This window comes from Bufo bufo, chromosome 3 (assembly GCF_905171765.1).
Source record: "Bufo bufo chromosome 3, aBufBuf1.1, whole genome shotgun sequence".
In the NCBI taxonomy this organism is placed as follows: domain Eukaryota; kingdom Metazoa; phylum Chordata; class Amphibia; order Anura; family Bufonidae; genus Bufo; species Bufo bufo.
This window is the reverse complement of record NC_053391.1, coordinates 105,067,880-105,084,407: the sequence shown is the minus strand read 5'-3', so window position 1 is coordinate 105,084,407 and position 16,528 is coordinate 105,067,880. Positions and strand designations below refer to the sequence as shown.

The 16,528-nt window shown below is 48.7% G+C and overlaps 1 protein-coding gene across 1 annotated transcript in view; it reads right to left on the bottom strand.

The window, feature by feature from the left end:
- TAOK1 (TAO kinase 1) overlaps nucleotides 1-10,794 on the bottom strand; it is a 92,743-nt gene extending 81,949 nt beyond the window's left edge. The window contains exon 1 of the mRNA XM_040423440.1: nucleotides 10,695-10,794. The gene's annotated coding sequence lies outside the window, so the exon portion shown is untranslated. The remainder of the gene's footprint in view (nucleotides 1-10,694) is intronic.
- Between the last annotated feature and the right edge of the window lie 5,734 nt (nucleotides 10,795-16,528).

Genomic DNA, 16,528 nt, shown 5'->3' with positions numbered 1-16,528 from the left:
ATAATGGAAAATAATAAAGTAAATGGACTTTAATAGGGTCCCGGGGCTCATATCATCATCTCCTTAGCAACCATTCGTGAAAATGGCATTGCATCCGCACTTGCTTGCAGATGCAATGCGTTTTTCACTGAGACTATTCCCTTCTGTGGGGCCAGGGCTGCGTGAAAAACAACGCTCATGTACACAGACCCATTGAAATGGATGGGTCAGGATTCAGCGCGGGTGCTATGCGTTCACGTCACGCATTGCACCCGCACGGAAAACTCGCTTGTGTGAAAGAGGCCAAAGGCCACGTTCACATCTCCACTACAGAGGCCACAATAAGAACTGTACAAGCGTCTTAGACACCTGTAAGGGCAATTTTACTCTTTACAAGAAGCCTCATGTGTACTTCTACCCGTGAGACGTACTTTGGTCCAGCACCCTGGGTAGTCTGATCAGTTCCTACCACCCGCAGGCCTCACAGATTGTGCTGATACAGGAGCCCGGGACTGACTGAAGCAGCGCTGGTCAGCATTAGACATAACGCCAATCAGGGGGTCCTACCACTAGAACCCCCAATGATAAGAACGTGGATCCTGTACCCTGTGAAACCCCCGTGAAATGAACAGAGCAGCCGGTAAGAAAAGTGCCCCCAGCTCCATTAATTTCTATGGAAGCGACGGAGATAGCTAAGCGTTGTCCTCAATAGCTAGGAAGTTAGATGGACAGGGCTCCTTGTCACCATCAGCGGGGTGCCAATGTGGTGCCATGGCAGCTGAGAGGCTAACAAAGGCCCCCAGGCTTCACATGGCTGTCTGTCTATTAGGATGCATTCACGCAAACCGTGGATCTGAAAAACACGGAAACCGGCCAGGTGCACCCCTCATCATGGTAGTCAATGAAGTCAATGAGCTCGCGATCCACATGTGGCAAAAGATAGGACATGTTCCATCTTTGGCGGCGCGGAGGCATGGACCCGGACGCACACAGAAGTCTCTGGATACACACCGCAATGCAGAGTCTGTGTTTTGCGGTCCATAACACAACATGGCTGCCCAAGGGTTGTGTGAATGAGGCCTTACACCATGTCAGAGACATTGGTACAATGATAGCTTTTTACAATGCACTATGCATTAAAGCCTATGTCCTAGTTAGAATAACGTTAATAATTGTTTATTAAGAAAAAAGTTTCAAAAAAGTTTTATTTTGTAAAAGTGGTAAAAAACACACACGATGTCACACTGTTCGCTAAAGAAAGTATAAAATAGAGATAACACGTTTTAACCCCCCCCCCCCCCCCCCTCTTCACAGATTTAGTCGCACTGCAGGATGGGGGTGGAATTCCTCCCCCAACATGGCATTAAACAGCCGGTTACAAAGGAACTTGTGATTACACCAAGAAACGGGCGTATGCTGCCGAAACACTCGCCAGGTGCATGGACTGCTATAGATAAGCCTAATATATGAAATAAAGTAGACCAGGGATGCTCAACCTGCGGCCCTCCAGCTGTTGTAAAACTACAACTCCCACCATGCCCTTCTGTAGGCTGATAGCTGTAGGCTGGCAGGGAATGATGGGAGTTGTAGTTTTGCAACAACTGGAGGGCCGCAGGTTGAGCATGCCTGAATTAGACTAAGCGTACGGCAGTGCAAAGGTGAAATTAAAGCCGCTGTAAAAAGCTGGTCTTCGTAAACGCGCCCCTATAGGTTTCATCTAAAATGATGTAACTAAAAAGTACAATTCACTCTGCAAAAAAAACAAGCCCTCATACAGCTATATTGACAGAAATTTTTTAAAGTTATGTCCGAAATAAAAGGCGCCATTTTGTTTGTACTCCTTCTTGGCTAAAAATACTCCTTAAAATGCTAGAGGAGTAAGATAACCCTTCCAGAAAAAAATTGCGCGAGACCCCTGCCGTTAGTCATTTCTGTTGTTCTGCATGGTTAGGCCTCTTTCACACAGGCGTCGCATGTGAGGGCGGGATAGGATGCGGGTGTGTCACGGGAAAATGTGCGATTTTTCCGCGCGAGTGCAAAGCGTTTTAATGTGTTTTGCACGCGCGTGAGAAAAATCGGCATGTTTGGTACCCAGACCCGAACCCGGACTTCACAGAAGTTCGGGTTTGGGTTAGGTGTTGTGTAGATTTTATTATTTTCCCTTATAACATGGTTATAAGGGAAAATAATAGCATTCTTAATACAGAATACTTAGTAAATTAGGGATGGAGGGGTTAAAAAAATAATAATTTAACTCACTTTTTCCACTTGTTCGCACAGCCCGGCTTCTCTTCTTTCTTCTTCTTTGATGACCTGGGAGGAAAAGGACCTTTGGTGAGTCACTGCGCTCATCACACGGTCCATCACACGATCCATCACCATGTGATGGGGCGTTGTGACGTCACCAAAGGTCCTTTTCCTCCCAGGTCATCAAAGAAGAAGAGCCCGGGCTGCGCGAACAAGTGGATAAGGTGAGTTTCATTATTTTTAATTTTAACCCCTCCATCCCTATTTTACTTAGCATTCTGTATTAAGAATGCTATTATTTTCCCTTATAACCATGTTATAAGGGAAAATAATAAAGATCGGGTCCCCAGCCCGATTATCACCTAGCAACCATGCGTGAATATCGCACCGCACCCGCACTTGCTTGCGGATGCTTGCGATTTTCACGCAGCCGCATACACTTCTATGGGGCCTGCGTTGGGTGAAAAACACACAAAATAGAGCTTGCTGCGATTTTCACGCAACGCACAAGCGATGCGTGAAAATCACCGCTCATGTGCACAGCCCCAAAGAAATGAATGGGTCCGGATTCAGTGCGCGTGCAATGCGTTCACCTCACGCATTTCACCCACGCAGAAAACTTGCCCGTGTGAAAGAGGTCTTAGAGGAACAGAACAACGAAAATAATAGAAGTGCTGGATCCAGTATATAACTGACACCAGCGGAGCCAAGCAGACCCCACTGCCTATAAGGGGGTCAGTTCTGTTTCCATTCAGACGTCCACTTTTCTAGCGAGATGCGTGCACGACTTTTCTGTCCATTCTTTTTAGTGGAATCTGCCCCAAACAAAGCCTCCAATGAAGATGTGAACATGTTCATACCTAAATCCCACTCTATTTTTCACTCACAAGTTTATCAAGACATTTTGCAGGAGAACTTAAAGGGATTCTGTCACCTCCTTTTACGATTTTAAGCTGGCACCATCGCTATGTTGACTAAAGTAGCTTATTTCCAGGACTCTTCTTTTTACTTTATTTCGTTTAGTAGTTTTGATGTAAAAGCGATTTTTCTGTTATGCTAATTAGGGTCCAAGGTGCCCAGAGGGGCGTTTTTCTCACTCTCTGGTGCCCAGTGACGCCCCCCTGCAGTGCCCAAGACCTGATAATCAAAACACCTCCCACAGCCCGGCAAACGGTTCCGCCCCCTCCGCACGTCATAATCTACCTTATAGATATGCCCCGTCCTCCTTACTGTCTGCAGCCAGAAAACTCGCGCAGGCGCAGTACCGCCTGCGGCCTGCGCAATCTACGTCCTGGGGGCAACAGCGCTCAGGTCACATCACTGGGCTCGGCGCATGCCCAGTGAGACTTTTGAGGCTGTTGCCCTCAGGAGGTTGATGATCGCGCAGGCCGCAGGCGGTACTGCGCCTGAGCGAGTTTTCTGGCCGCAGACAGGAAGGAGGACGGGGAATATCTATAAGGTAGATTATGACGTGCGGAGGGGGCGGAACCGTTTGCCGGGGCTGTGGGAGGTGTTTTGATTATCAGGAAGCTGTCTTGGGCACTGCAGGGGGGCGTCACTGGGCACCAGAGAGTGAGAAAAACGCCCCTCTGGGCACCTTGGACCCTAATTAGCATAACAGAAAAATCGCTTTTACATCAAAACTACTAAACGAAATAAAGTAAAAAGAAGAGTCCTGGAAATAAGCTACTTTAGTCAACATAGCGATGGTGCCAGCTTAAAATCGTAAAAGGAGGTGACAGAATCCCTTTAAGGCCATCTGTCCACCAGCTGAAGCTCAACAGAAGATGGGTGTTGCAACAGGACAACGACCCAAAGCATAGAAGTAAATCAACAACAGAATGGCTGAAACAGAAGAAAATACGCCTTCTGGAGTGGCCCAGTCAGAGTCCTGACCTCAACCCGATTGAGATGCTGTGGCATGACCCTAAGAAAGTGATTCACACCAGACATCCCAAGAATATTGCTGAACTGAAACACTTCTGTAAAGAGGAATTGTCAAGAATTACTCCTGACCGTTGTGCACGTCTGATCTGCAACTACAGGAAACCTTTGGTTGAAGTTATTGCTGCCAAAGGAGGTTCAACCAGTTATTAAATCCAAGGGTTCACATACTTTTTCCACCTGCACTGTGAATGTTTACATGGTGTGTTCAATAAAAACATGGTAACATTTAATTCTTTGTGTTTTATTAGTTTAAGCAGACTGTGATTGTCTATTGTGACTTAGGGCCCTTTCACACTTGCGTTGTCCGGATGCGGCGTGTACTCCATTTGCCGGAATTACACGCCGGATCCGGAAAAACGCAAGTGAACTGAAAGCATTTGAAGACTGATCCGTCTTCAAAATGCGTTCAGTGTTACTATGGCAGCCAGGACGCTATTTAAATCCTGGCTGCCATAGTAGTAGTGGGGAGCGGGGGAGCAGTATACTTACAGTCCGTGCGGCTCCCGGGGCGCATGGATGACGTGATCCATGCGACACGTCATCCATGAGCGTGGGGCGCCCTGACGTCCCTCTGGAGCGCCCGGGGAGCCGCACGGACGGTAAGTATACTGCTCCCCCGCTCCCCACTACACTTTACCATGGCTGCCAGGACTTTAGCGTCTTGGCAGCCATGGTAACCATTCAGAAAAAGCTAAACGTCGGATCCGGCAATGGGCCGAAACGACGTTTAGCTTAAAGCCGGATCTGGATTAATGCCTTTCAATGGGCATTAATTCCGGATCCAGCCTTGTGGCAAGTGTTCCGGATTTTTGGCCGGAGCAAAAAGCGCAGCATGCAGCGGTATTTTCTCCGGCCAAAAAACGTTCCGTTCCGGAACTGAAGACATCCTGAACGGATTTCCCTCCATTCAGAATGCATAGGGATAATCCTGATCAGGATTCTTCCGGAATAGAGCCCCGACGACGGAAATCTATGCCGGAAGAAAAGAACGCAAGTGTGAAAGAGCCCTTAGATGAAGATCAGATCACATTTTATGACCAATTTGTGCAGAAATCCATACCATTCCAAAGGGTTCACATACTTTTTCTTGCAACTGTAGATACAGTTGAATTCAGGAGGACACCTGCGGCTGCTGGCCAGGATTGTAAGAGAAAATCAGATCATTATGTACCCAGCTGGTGGCCATGAGGAGGGCTTGGATGGCCCTCCTAGGGATCGGCCCACTGGGAAATTTTCCTGTAGGGTCTATGGCCAATCCCCCCCATATCTGTGCATCACGCCCACATCAGCTCTTTTCTTCGTATACCGGTCACGCTGTACACTCTCGCGTGGCAAATACTGTACATGACCGGTTTTACCTCTCGCCCCATGCAAAGCCTTCTCCTTGCTCTCTTGTCACTCAAGCTACATAAGCAAATCAGCCAGCAGGAGTCAAGTGCCAGATCCAGGCCCTGCTGGTAATCCTCTTTCTTCCATGTAAAGTGCCAGGCCGAGCGCAAGGAGAACCCCTTCTCTATAGGGAAATGCAGACAGATGAACAAGTGCGCCTGGACACAGAGAAGACGCAAATAAATGCACTAACATACGACTCGTTTCCTCTGGATCCTAAAGATAGCTGCCCGTCGTTTACGGAGAATGAAAATAGACTATCATTTGTCAAGTTGTTATACTCGGCCGCCTGGTGGTGCACTTCTTCAGCGTCATTGTGCCTGGGTGGTGGGAGGAGAAAGGGCTGGAGCAATGGTGCTTCAGTAGCTCAGGCCCACCCTCATGTACATAACAGCTATTAGCATGGTTTTTTTTTCCAGATTGCAGTAGTGATCCGGGCACACAGAGATATGATTATAACATGGGGAGGGAGCCCTGCCTGGCATTGTGGCCAGCTTAAAACTATTCTGTTGTTGGCACACTCCCTTTAAATGGCGTACCTCTTATAACTATGTCGATATGGCTATAGTCTCAAGAGTAAAGCACTATAGGTGCCAATATGACTTTAGAGTCCAATTCATTTAGAAATCAATGGCTTCTTACAGTTATTACCACATCGTCAGCCTCAGGCCTCATGCACATGACCATATCCGTATTTTGGTCAGCAAACCACAGATCCACAAAATACGGACACCTTCCGTGTGCATTCTGCCTTTTTCTCACTCATCAATAGAAATGACTATTGTCGCCCACAACGCAGACCAGAATAGGCCATGTTCTATACTTTGCAGAACAGCCACATGGATAGGCAAAAACCGCCTGTGTGTCCATAGCCCCATAGGAATGAATGGGTCTGTGTGCTATCCGCAAAAAAATAAATAGAGATAGCGCACTGAAGAAAAATACGGTCATGTGCATGAGGACCTTTCACCGATTATGACAATGTGAACTAAGTATACAGACATGTAGAGCGGCGCCCGGGGATCTCACTGCACTTACTATTATCCCCGGGCGCCGCTCCGTTCTCCCGCTATGTCCTCCGGTATCTTCGCTCAGTAAGTTATAGTAGGCGGAGATTTCAGTCACTAAGTTATAGTAGGCGGAGTCTGCCCTTGTTCTGCTCTAGCGCTGGCCAATCGCAGCGCAGAGCTCACAGCCTGGGAGGTTATTTTCTCCCAGGCTGTGAGCTCTGCGCTGCGATTGGCCAGCGCTACAGCAGAACAAGGGAAGACTCCGCCTACCATAACTTTGTGACCAAAGATACCGGAGGGCATAGCAGGAGAACGGAGCGGGGCCCAGGGATAATAGAAAGAGCAGTGAGATCCCCGGGTGCCGCTCTACATGTCTGTATACTTAGTTCACATTGTCATAATCGGTGAAAGGTCCTCTTTAAGGGGATTGTCAGGGATTCAGCTATTGATGACCTATCCTCCTATCATCTCATCGGCAGCAGTACCCCACTGATCTGCTGTTAGAAGGGGCAGCGGCGCTCGCTTGGGCAAGCACTGACTATCCTTTCTCAGCCTGTGACGTTATGTAATTGCAATGCCAGGCCTAGCTCAAACACAGCAGACCATTAAGGGTACATGGACACGTTCAGGATTCATGTGCGGAGAATCCGCACTGAAATCCGCAGGTGTTCGCAGGCAAATCTGTGCGGTCGATCCGCATTAATTGGTGTGGATTTGCGTGCGGATTCGGTGCGGATTTTACTAAGTGAATGAAAAAAATCTGCATGGTGTGCATTGAGAATTTCAAGTTCTCATAGAATACAATGTACATGACTACGATGCGCATTTTCCGCACGCAATCCTGATGGTGTGCATTTAGCCTGAAACAGCAGAGTGCCAGGGATGCCTGGAGTGTGACCCTCACAATGCTGATACTTATTACCCAACCTGAGGAGAGGTCATCAAGATTTCAGTCCCTGACAATATTCCCTAGACATAAGAATAGGGGATAAGAGTTTGATCACTGGTGGTCTGACCGAGAGACCCCCAACGATCATAAGAACGGAGGGCCAAGAGTGCCCATGTGAATGGGGTCATAGTGTGACTTCCATGGGACTTCAGAGATAGGGCCGTGTGTTCTGGTGATCGCTGGGGGTACCAGCAGTCGGCCCACCAGCGATCAGGAACTCCTGTGGTAACACCTTGCTGTCAATCTATTCATACAGCACGAGAAATGGCACAAAGCCACTGCCATACGAATGAACTGACAAGTAGGCGCTGCCGCTCCTCTCGTCAATAGAACACGTCTCTGCATGATGAATGGGCGGTGTGTAAGGGAGTAGAGAAATGCCCCTTTAATAAGGGGAACGGCAATATCCTCAGGATAGGTCATCCATATCAGCTCGGCGGCGGCCCGACTGCTGACACCCCAACGAATAAGCTGGACGAGACCGCAGCGCTCATTCAAGTGCATGAGACGGGGGAGCTGTCATTACACTGTGGATGGTGAGCTGGTAAACCGGGAAGGGAACGCAGGGCTGGAATGAGCACTGCGGTCCCTTCAGCTGATAGGCAGGGGTGCCAGGAGTCGGACCCTGATGATCTGACATGGATTACCTACCCTGAGGATTAATCATCAATATGAGAAAACTAGAGAACCCCTTTAACCCAAGCAGACAGCTCTTGCCCTGGTGACCGTCTATTACACGGACAGTCATCGTTCTGAAAGAGCCTCCTACAACTCTATATCAACAAGGCGGAAGAAGTGGGGTGCTACGAGGTTCCCCACCAACAACTGTTCAAAACAGAGGCCCCCCATCAGTGAGCAGATGGTCAAAGGGGGACCTGCTTGTTGAAAATGGATGGTAAAGAGCGAGCACAGGGCAGACGCTCCTAGACCAGTCGACGACTCGGCAAGACCAACTAAAAGCAGCAGCTCGCCCATCAGGCAGGTCCTCATTTTTCTTTTGAGCCACTGGCACAGGTCGCCCCCCTTGCCCCCCCCCCCCCCCCCCCCCCCATCGACAAGGAGACTAGTACCATTATAAAGATAACTTTAGCAAATACTTATATTTCCCATAATATTACAATTCTGAAGCCTCTCTTGTACCACTCCTCTGTTATTCCTCCCAGAAATGTATGAAGAAATTGCTCAGTGGGTGCTACCCGTTGGGGGTATATCCCTACACAGATATCAGCCTGTGTAGAGACATAGCCTCTGACTAGGGGACTGGCAACGGCCCGCTGTCAAGTCACTAATATTTCTAGGAGGAATAACAGAGGAACGGCATGACACAGAATTCTAAGAATAGACGCTCTAGAATTGTTACTTCATGGGGAATGCGAGTATTTAGTAAAGCAGGCAAGTCGGGGGAGGGGACCCCAGGTACCAAGCCCAAAACTCTAGGGGCACAGGCCGGTATTCGCTCGGCTCAAACAACTAAAGACGACCCAAATATATTGTTATTAAAGAGCATTTTATGCTTGCAAAAAGACAAACAAAAAAAAAAAACACAGTAAATACCTGTGTATCTGCCATTCGGGAGCCCAGGAAAGCTGGGTACTAGTGACACCTACAATTCTAGTCCCTGCGGGACCACTGGGCTTTAGGTGGACCCCGTACGTGAAGAGGTCACAGCTCCACACTGGAAAACATGCGTTCCTGAATACATCACGCAGACGACCCCCAAGCGCCGCCGTCAGATTTACTCGTGCTCGGTTTTATCGTGACATACCGCCTCATTGTCCCCAATGTGACCAGACCAGATAAAGTTTTCGTCCACCCTCCTGAAGGCGGTGATGTCATCAGAGAAGAATCAGTCCCAAGCATCTCCGTCACCCAGCCAAGTAAACAAGTTCCAGCCCTCACCAAACCAGGCTGCCCAGAAATCACCCCCTGACCACCAGGACCGGAGTGGAGGACTGGGCCAGAGGGGCGGCTGGCAGAGCGGAGCAGGCCGATCTGTCAATGGGTCTGAACGCCACAGCAGCGCGACATGTGGACGGCAGAGCGAGGCCACGGACGGAGCACGCAGACACATGCAGCGAGGGTTCTGCACGGGATTCATGCATGCGTTAGGTGGGGCTGGAGGAAGACAATGAGAAGGATTTTCTTTGTTATTTAATGTAAGTACGTGGAGCCACCAACCTTCCTCCGAGCTCCTTCCGCTGCCCCCCCCCCCCCCCAATAACATTTACAGTAACAAACACATCCAGCCCGTGTCCGTCAGGAGCGGACGGCGGAGATCTTCAGCATTGCAGCACTTCAAGACACAAACACACAGACAGAAAGCAGGAGACATTCCGAGCCCTGGCTCCCTGGCGCTGTTAACCTTGGCACTGCCAGCCGTACAATGCATCACACCACGTCCTACACCCAGGACGGAGCTGAGCCCCATTGTGATGCAATGCATGCCCTCCTTGGGGGATGGATTTTCACATCAGGCTTTTTTTTTTTTTTGCAATCCACTGTGGTTTCATGTATTGTCACACACACACAGCCCTGCCACGAAAGGTGCCACCACGGTCTAATGAATGGGACCGGCTGCCATGAAACGACTGGGCATGTCGGCGAGATCTGCCCATTTGGTCAAGGAAGTGACAGTAACTCGGGTGCAACTTCTACAGCAGCAGTCCACAGGAGGAGGGTGCACGCTGACCCGCCAAGGGTGCAAGTCACTGGTTCAGTTTAAATGAGGGCTCCTGCCCTGCCACCCCCCAGGACAACTTCTCCAAGGCTCCTGGACGTGTGGTGACACCGGAGTAGCAGAGCTGACTTGGTCACTGTGATAAGTGGATGCCTATGTACACAGGAGCAGGATGGGCAGTGCCAAATGACAACTCAGCTCTGCTACATCTGATGGCTCTGACACTTGCATGCCCAGCCAGCAGGGGCTGTCAGTGACAGGCAGAGCACACTATGACTAGACACATCCATGGGGAGTGTCCCCTTCCGAAGAAATGGCCCCGAGCAGTGTGCTCTGCCCCCCGCCTCATGTTTACCCCAGCAGCAGAGGAAGGGCAAGGCCTGCTCCTCTCCCTTCCCCACAGCCGGGCCCGAGAACAGGCAGTGCCGTGCCCCCGCATCCCCCTCACCGCGCCCGCCAGCGCTGGCCACAACCCCCGGACAAGCAGCTCCTTTACCTTCTTCACACGGACGCTCCGGACGGCCTCGTACTGATCCCAAAAGCGAGCTGGGGAGGGGCAGCAAGAGGGCGCTGCGAGCACCGGAAACAAAGGCCGGCCCGGGGTGGTGTGGGCGGAGAAAGGGGCGGCGCCTCGGCTGCTCGTATCGGTGTGACCGGGGCTCCCGGCCTCCTCCACTGGGCGCGCAAGATGGCGCGGACGGAGGGGGAGGTCACTGCTCCGCTGCCGGGGCGCCCCTCTGTCACAGGCCGGAGGGGGCGCAAACTTTCTGAACGCTCACATGGAGACGTGTAAACTTATGCTATAGGCCTGTGTGGAAGTGGTGCGATCACAGGGTAACCAATCAGATTACGGCTTCTAGTTTACGCACTATGGGTGAGGAAATGAAAGAAGCGAAGTGATTGGTTGCTAGGGACTTAAAGGGGGTATTCCCATCCCAAACATTGATGCCACCTAGAAGATATGTCTGCTAGATCCCGGGAGCCGCACCGATCTCTAGGGCCTCTGTCCCACCTGAATGCAGCAAGTGGTTGGAAATATGGAAAAAGCCGAGCATCCAGTTGTTTCGGAGCTGCTTATGGTGGCTGGATCCGGGCGCAATGAGATTGTGGGGGCCCTTTTCTGAGACTATCCTTTTAATGGGCACCTGTCAGCAGATCTGTACCTATGGCACTGGCTGACCTATGTGCGCTTTGTCCCATGTTCATATGTGCTCGCATTGCTGAGAGAAAGGAAGTTTTAATATATGCAAATGAGCCTCTAGGAGCAACGGGGGCGTTGCTGTTACACTTAGAGGCTCAGCTCTCTCTGCAACTGCCACACCTTCTGCACCTTGATTGACAGGGGCAGTTGTGATGATGTTTTCACTGCTAGTCAAAGCGCAGAGGAGCGGCAGTTGCAGAGAGAGCTGAGCTTCTAGGTGTAACTGCGACGCCCCCGTTGCTCCTAGAGGCTCATTTGCATATATAAAACATCATATTTCTCAGCAGTGCGGGCACATATGTACATGGGACCAACACAGATGTCTTCAGCTGCCGAGCGCTCATGTAACAGGTCAGCCAGTGTCATAGGTACAAATCTGCTGACAGATGTCCATTAACCTCCTCAGGACCGCCGTACGCAGGATTGCGTCTTTGCGGCGGCCCTGCTCTTCTGGGTGGACGCGCCGGCGCGTCCTCTCGCGAGACGCGAGATTTCCTGTGAACGCGCGTTCACAGGAACGGAAGGTAAGAGAGTTGATCTCCAGCCTACCAGCGGCGATCGTTCGCTGGCAGGCTGGAGATGTGTTTTTTTTAACCCCTAACAGGTATATTAGACGCTGTTTTGATAACAGCGTCTAATATACCTGCTACCTGGTCCTCTGGTGGTCCCCTTTGTTTGGATCGACCACCAGAGGACACAGGCAGCTCAGTAATATGTTGCACCAAGCACCACTACACTACACCCCCCCCTGTCACTTATTAACCCCTTATTCACCCTTGATCACCCCTGATCACCCCATATAGACTCCCTGATCACCCCCCTGTCATTGATTACCCCCCTGTCATTCATCAACCCCCTGTAAAGCTCCATTCAGATGTCCGCATGATTTTTACGGATGCACTGATAGATGGATCGGATCCGCAAAACGCATACGGACGTCTGAATGAAGCCTTACAGGGGCGTGATCAATGACTGTGGTTATCACCCCATATAGACTCCCTGATCACCCCCCTGTCATTGATCAACCCCCTGTAAAGCTCCATTCAGATGTCCGCATGATTTTTACGGATCCACTGATAGATGGATCGGATCCGCAAAACGCATACGGACGTCTGAATGAAGCCTTACAGGGGCGTGATCAATGACTGTGGTTATCACCCCATATAGACTCCCTGATCACCCCCCTGTCATTGATTACCCCCCTGTCATTGATCAACCCCCTGTAAAGCTCCATTCAGATGTCCGCATGATTTTTACGGATCCACTGATAGATGGATCGGATCCGCAAAACACATACAGGCGTCTCCCTGGAGCCTTCCAGGGGGGGTGATCACCCCATATAGACTCCCTGATCACCCCATATAGACACCCCCCGTCGCTCCTAGAGGATCATTTGCATATATAAAACATCATATTTCTCAGCAGTGCGGGCACATATGTACATGGGACCAACACAGATGTCTTCAGCTGCCAAGCGCTCATGTAACAGGTCAGCCAGTGTCATAGGTACAAATCTGCTGACAGATGTCCATTAAAGGGAGTCTGTCACCAGATTTTGACCTTATAGATCGCTTACATAGCGCAGTCTATGATTCTAATGGTGCCTGATGTGTTCATGCCTCGGCCAAGCAATGGATAGCGCAGGCGCGGGATCTCGCTGCAGAGAAGGAGGACGCAAAGGAAGAGCGGGGCGGGCAGAGGAAGAGGCTGGGGCGGGGATATGATGAAAAGAGGCAGAACAGCCTGGGCACCAACGAGGTGAACGCCGCCCCTGGGCACTTGTGAGCCCTTATTTACATATGAATAAAATTCAGTTTTTGCCTTGGGGGAACTTCACAAGAACACATCAGGCACCATTAGAATCATAGACTGCTATGCTAGAGCGCTATGTAAGCGATCTATAAGGACACAATCTGGTGACAGACTCCCTTTAAGTGAATGGGACGAGCAGGTCTACATCTCTGCAGCTACAAGTTGGACGGAGATGCACCACAAGCCCTTCAAACAGATGATTGGTGGGGGCGCTGGGAGTCGGGCACCCGTCAATCTGATAAGGGAAAGGTCATCAATATTATGCCACTGCACAACCCTTTTAAAATTGTTTGTATGCATGAGCCCTAATGGTTATAGGGAACCTGTCACCTAAAAAACGCCTCCCAAACCGCCAGCATTACCCTAAAGTAGCCAGCAGCATTACCCTAAAGATCCTTTCCTTCCTCCAACCAGATGCATCAAAATCTTGAAAAACAAACTTTAATCCCCTGCACGCGCCATGTAACAGCAGAGTTTGGAGTCAAGGGGGCAGCGGCCTCCTCGCTTCGTCAGGATAACCACGCCCCCTTTCCCTGCCCCTTTGCTTTTGATTGATAGCCGATAGCTTTAGGCTGTTCAGCAACGCCGCCCGAGTGTGAGTGTGCGTCAGACGTTCACGTGCGCGGCTGTCAATCAGAGGTGAGGGGGCGTGGTTATCCTGACGAAGCGAGGAGGCCGCTGCCCCCTTGACTCCAAACTCTGCTGTTACATGGCGCGTGCAGGGGATTAAAGCTCGTTTTTCAAGATTTTGGTGCATCTGGTTGGAGGAAGAAAAGGATCTTTAGGAACATGCTGCTGGCTACTTTAGGGTAATGCTGGCGGTTTGGGAGGCGTATTCCCATCTAGGACACTGTGGGCATATCGATAGGAACATTTTGTGAAGGCACCGTAACAACAGCTTCTTCCCTGCCGGATGGAGGATCTGATCGGCAGGGATTTGGGTTCCCCTGTTTAAGGCTACTTTCACACTAGCGTTCGGAGCGGATCCGTCTGATGTTTCATCAGACGGATCCGCTCCGATAATGCAGACGTTCGCATCCGTTCAGAACGGATCCGTCTGCATTAAAACTTAGAAAATTTTAAGTGTGAAAGTTGTCTGAGCGGATCCGTTCAGACTTTACATTGAAAGTCAATGGGGAACGGATCCGCTTGAAGATTGAGCCACATTGTGTCATCTTCAAACGGATCCGTTCCCATTGACTTACATTGTAAGTGTGGACGGATCCGCTCGCCTCCGCACGGCCAGGCGGACACCCGAACGCTGCAAGCAGCGTTCAGCTGTCCGCCTGGCCGTGCGGAGGCGAGCGGAGCGGAGGCTGAACGCCGCCAGACTGATGCAGTCTGAGCGGATCCGCATCCATTCAGACTGCATCAGGGCTGGACGGAAGCGTTCTGCTCCGCTCGTGAGCCCCTTCAAACGGAGCTCACGAGCGGACAGCAGAACGCTAGTGTGAAAGTAGCCTTAATGGGGCCGTGGACAGGGGCCTGTTTTGGTGTTAAAATTAGAAAAGAAATAAAGTATATCATGAAAATAATTTTTAGGGTAACACTTTTTAAAATTTTTACTTGAAAGTTTAGGTAAAGTTTAAGTTCAGAAATAGCAGAGATATAAATTAAAAACTTTACTGACTCTTTTCCCACAGATCTAGATATCAGTCTGCTCCGCTCCTCCTGCTCTATAACATGCTGCCTGCAGACTACACTGCACTTTGTGGTGACAGGCCCTCTGTGTGTTTGTTATCTTTTGTAGAATATCATTGTATTTTTATTATCCCTATGGAGAGATATCACAGCTTTTTATTTTTTATCCCTGTACTATGACATCACTGAGTTTATTATATAGGTACTGTGACGTCACTGTTTATTATATAGGTACTGTGACGTCACTGTGTTTATTATATAGGTACTGCGACATCACTTTATTATATAGGTACTGTGACATCACTGTGTTTATTATTCGGGTACTGCGACATCACTGTGTTTATTATTCGGGTACTGTGACGTCACTGTGTTTTATTATATAGGTACTGTGACATCACTGTGTTTATTATATAGGTACTGTGACATCACTGTTTATTATATAGGTACTGCGACATCACTGTGTTTATTATTCGGGTACTGTGACATCACTGTTTATCATAAAGGTACTGTGACGTCACTGTGTTTATTATATAGGTACTGTGACGTCACTGTGTTTATTATAAAGGTACAGCGACATCACTGTGTTTATTATACGGGTACTGTGACATCACTGCGTTTATTATATAGGTACTGTGACATCACTGCGTTTATTATATAGGTACTGTGATATCACTGCGTTTATTATATAGGTACTGTGACGTCACTGTGTTTATTATATAGGTACTGTGACATCACTGTGTTTATTATATAGGTACTGTGATATCACTGTTTATTATAAAGGTACTGTGATATCACTGTTTATTATAAAGGTACTGCAACATCATTGTGTTTATTATACGGGTACTGTGATATCACTGTTTATTATAAAGGTACTGTGACGTCACTGTGTTTATTATACGGGTACTGTGATATCACTGTTTATTATAAAGGTACTGCAACATCATTGTGTTTATTATATAGGTACTGTGACATCACTGTTTATCATAAAGGTACTGTGACGTCACTGTGTTTATTATACGGGTACTGTGACGTCACTGTTTATTATATAGGTACTGTGACGTCACTGTTTATTATAAAGGTACTGCGACATCGCTGTGTTTATTATATGGGTGTTGTGACATCACTGTGTTTATTATTCCTGTACTGTGACATCATTTTGTTTATTATTCGGGTACTGTGACGTCACTGTGTTTTATTATATAGGTACTGTGACATCACTGTGTTTATTATATAGGTACTGTGACATCACTGTTTATCATAAAGGTACTGTGACGTCACTGTGTTTATTTTAAAGGTACAGCGACATCACTGTGTTTATTATACGGGTACTGTGACATCACTGCGTTTATTATATAGGTACTGTGACATCACTGCGTTTATTATATAGGTACTGTGATATCACTGCGTTTATTATATAGGTACTGTGACGTCACTGTGTTTATTATATAGGTACTGTGACATCACTGTGTTTATTATATAGGTACTGTGACATCACTGCGTTTATTATATAGGTACTGTGATATCACTGCGTTTATTATATAGGTACTGTGATATCACTGTTTATTATAAAGGTACTGCAACATCATTGTGTTTATTATACGGGTACTGTGATATCACTGTTTATTATAAAGGTACTGCAACATCATTGTGTTTATTATAAAGGTACTGTGACATCA